Source organism: Periplaneta americana, chromosome 16 (genome assembly GCF_040183065.1).
Source record: "Periplaneta americana isolate PAMFEO1 chromosome 16, P.americana_PAMFEO1_priV1, whole genome shotgun sequence".
NCBI lineage: Eukaryota > Metazoa > Arthropoda > Insecta > Blattodea > Blattidae > Periplaneta > Periplaneta americana.
Window position 1 is genome coordinate 139,547,704 of NC_091132.1, and position 4,402 is coordinate 139,552,105.

Here is a 4,402-nt window from a genome sequence, read left to right on the forward strand (position 1 = left end):
TCAGTAGTTTAAATTCTGAAAATTCAAATTGTTCTAGATTGCTGAGCCCATTACTGGAAGCTAGTGAAATTTGAACATATTACTAATTAATATCGGCGGCCAGGTAGCTCAGTTGGTAGAGCAGCTGGCTACGGACTGGAAGGTCCGGGGTTCGATCCCAGGTGGTGACAGGATTTTTTCTCGTTGCCAGACTTTCAGAATGGCCCCAAGGTTCACTCAGCCTTTTATAAAATTGAGTACCGGATCTTTCCCGGGGGTAAAAGGCGGTCAGAGCGTGGTGCCGATCACACCACCTCATTCTAGTGCCGAGGTCATGGAAAGCATGGGGCTCTACCTCCATGCCCCCCAAGTGCCTTCATGGCATGTTACGGGGATACTGTTACCTGTTACTAATTAATATCAGTATTAATATTAATACATAATATTTATTGTATGTGTTGCTTTGTGTTGTGGTTACAATTTCAAGATTAGAGTCAGGTAGGCTAAGTGTAAATAAATATAACATATTTCGTGTGATACATACCCTTGAGTAATCGATAGAAATACCATTTCACATTTTAATTAATTCCTTTTGTGTTTACACTTTTATTACAATAATGGAGTAAATATTCTAAAGCATACATTTCAAAGTGGCATTCTTTTTCGGAATTCATACTAATCATTTCACGTGATCAAACAAAATACATTTTTAGGTTAGGTCTCGTGATTCGTAAACTGTTTATCAAAGCAATGAATTTCATGTTGTCAGACGAAATACATTTTAATATTAGATCATGCATTAATCTACTAATTACTAACATAATGTGCGAGAGGTCCAGAAGAAAAATATATTCTTTCACAAATTATTGAACCTTTTAGAAAACACCTCCCCAACATAAAGATGAGATGTGGTAAATAAGCAAGACATCGTTATTGTTAATACTATATTATTATTATTATTATTATTATTATTATTATTATTATTATAGTACATGGCATTGTGTGATTTTATCCTCTTTTGGTGATATCTAGTATTAGTTGGGAACACTGAAGAGACGGCCAAATTAGTCTTTTAGGAATTACTCTTACGTGATCCTCACTATAGTGTCGATGGAATTGGTGAACGTGTTAACCAGGCCGCCGCGGAACGGTCCGGCAGTGCTACGAAAGCACTGTGTTAATAGTATCCTTACATTAACATTGGTTTTACAATAAATAATTACATGAAATAGCAAGATATACAGAGTGATTCACGAGGATTTACCGTCACTTACAGAGCTTATCTCCGAAGACATTCTAAGCAAAAAAGTCATATAAACATTTGTCCTAATCTCAATTTTTCAAAGTTACACCAATTTGTAGTTCTTTGTAAAATACCTTTTTTCTTTAGTTTTAAGGGTTAAAGAATATTACAAATAGAGAATGAACTATTCAGAAATATCATTTATTTAATTGGCTAGTAATCTAAAGCTAAAAATATGTTCAGTTGCTTTGTACAGATTTTGTTTTTCAATTTTTTACTAAAAATGACATTCTTATGCAGTTATCATAAATATTGTTACAAATCATACATCTTTAGGAACTCGATTCTTTGCAGTTTAATTAAGCATCCTAAAGTATAGTCTATATAGAGCAATATCACTTTTGCTGACGTCGTACAAAATTTTGTCCAATATCCTTTTCAGAAAATTAACTCCATATGTAGATGAAATTATTGGGGATCATCAGAGTGGTTTTAGGCGTAATAGATCGACTATTGATCAGATTTTTTGTATTCGACAGATATTGGAGAAAGAATTGGGAGTATAAGGGTACAGTACATCAGTTATTCATAGATTCCAAAAAGGCATATGACTCGGTTAAGAGAGAAGTTTTATATAATATTCTTATTGAATTTGGTATTCCCAAGAAACTAGTTCGATTAATTAAAATGTGTCTTAGTGAAACTTACAGCAGAGTCCGTATAGACCAGTTTCTATCTGATGCTTTTCCAATTCACTGCGGGCTAAAGTAGGGAGATGCACTATCACCTTTACTTTTTAACTTCGCTCTAGAATATGCCATTAGGAAAGTTCAGAATAACACAGAGGGTTTGGAATTGAACGGGTTACATCAGCTTCTTGTCTATGCGGATGACGTGAATATGTCAGGAGAAAATCCACAAACGATTAGGGAAAACGCAGAAATTCTAGTTGAAGCAAGTAAAGCGATAGGGTTGGAAGTAAATCCCGAAAAGACTAAGTATATGATTATGTCTCGTGACAAGAATATTCTGCGAAATGGAACTATAAACATTGGAGATTTATCCTTCGAAGAGGTGGAAAAATTCAAATATCTTGGAGCAACAGTAACAAATATAAATGACACTCGGGAGGAAATTAAACGCAGTAGAAATATGGGAAATGCGTGTTATTATTCCGTTGAGAAACTTTTGTCATCTAGTCTTCTGTGAAAAAATCTGAAATTTATAAAACAGTTATATTACCGTTTGTTCTGTATGGTTGTGAAACTTGGTCTCTCACTTTGAGAGAGGAACAGAGATTAAGGGGTTTGAGAATAAGATTCTTAGGAAAATATTTGGGGCTAAGAGGGATGAAGTTACAGGAGAATGGAGAAAGTTACACAACACAGAGCTGCACGCATTGTATACTTCACCTGATATAATTAGGAATATAAAATCCAGATGTTTGAAATGGGCAGGACATGTAGCACGTACGGGCGATTCCAGAAATGCATATAGAGTGTTAGTTGGGAGGCCGGAGGGAAAAAGACCTATGGGGAGGCCGAGACTTAGGTGGGAAGATAATATTAAAATGGATTTGAGGGAGGTGGGATATGATGGTAGAGACTGGATTAATCTTGCTCAGGATAGGGACCAATGGCGGGCTTATGTGAAGGCGGCAATGAACCTCCGGGTTCCTTAAAAGCGAGTAAATAAATAAGTAACTAAGTAAAGTATAGTCTTGAAGAATTTACAAGAGTGGCGTTATTTGTAACAATTGTTGTGATAAATGCGCAAGAAAATGTAATTTTGTAGTTAAAAATCGAAAAAAAAAAAAAAATCTGTATGAAGCAACTATAGAATTCACAACATATTTTTAGCTTCACAATACTAGCTAATTAATGAAATGATACTTCTGAATAGTTTATTATTTATCTGTAATATTCTTTTACCCTTAAAACTCAAGAATAATGGTATTTTGCAAACAATTTCAAATTAGTGTAACTCTGAAAATATTGAGATTAGGACAAATGTTTATATGACATTTTTTTGCTGAGAATGTCTTGGGAAATAAGCTCCGTAAGGGACGGTAAATCCTCGTGAATCACCTGTATACAGAGATAGAAACCTTATCTTAAAAATGAGTTTTAAATCAACTATTACATGAAATAATAAAATACTGTATATACAGGGACACCATTTCATTTTTACTTCAATTTTTATTGTACCTGAGTTTTTGAATGTACTTCACTCCCACCCCATCTACTAATGAATTTCAACCGTCCTCCACACAGATCCAAGACCGCATATACAGTCATAGTAACCTTACGGACATAGTAAACAGTACCTTCCAAAAATATTTTCTCGTTTTCCAGTGACGAAAGAGCTTTCAATATTGAATAATTTTCGCACAGGTACTGTCGTCCATTTGCCTACTACGTATCCCGGTTTCCCCACAGGCTTTTATTCGCCAGCTAGTGGCTGAGCTGTCTTAGCTCTTTTCTGAAAACAATTATTGTTAGGAATTGGACGTCTACGTAATATTATACAACTGTTTAAAATAACTTAAATAGAAGGGCCTCGTTAAGTAATTAATTGTCACGTGATTTCCTCCCTTTCTACGACCCTACGACATAACCACTTGGACGGACAGTAAATAGTATGTCTGAGTAATTTTATCTTTTCTGGTCGGGCAGAAGTGAAGATTGAATTTACAGTACGTAAGGAACTCTTTTATAGAGTATGTACAGAATTATTTCAACATGAGTTACTAGTACGAAGGACGAAACTGGTAATTGGAACTAGATGCAATAGTCTATAGTGCGATAATATGCACAAAAGAACTGAAGCCTGTATCGAAATGAACGGTCACCATTTGAAAAAATGTGTTTATATATCCATATTATGATTATTTTTCAATTTAAATTCGTTCTCTATATTGTACGCTAATGTGCTGTAGACAGTATAATATACATTGCATAATGAATACGTCCACATGGACAGCTCAGTTCGTGAGTAAAAACACTCATTGTTAATACTGTACTGTATTTTATTTAAACAAAAACCTAATGAAAATGATCAAACTCAAAAGCGCAAAATTTCCTAGTTTACGTAAATAGATGAACTACTTTTCTTCCCTCCTATACCTAGTAAAGTGATTTGTTTGTATTTTACCCCAGTATCATTGAACTCCAGTCGTGG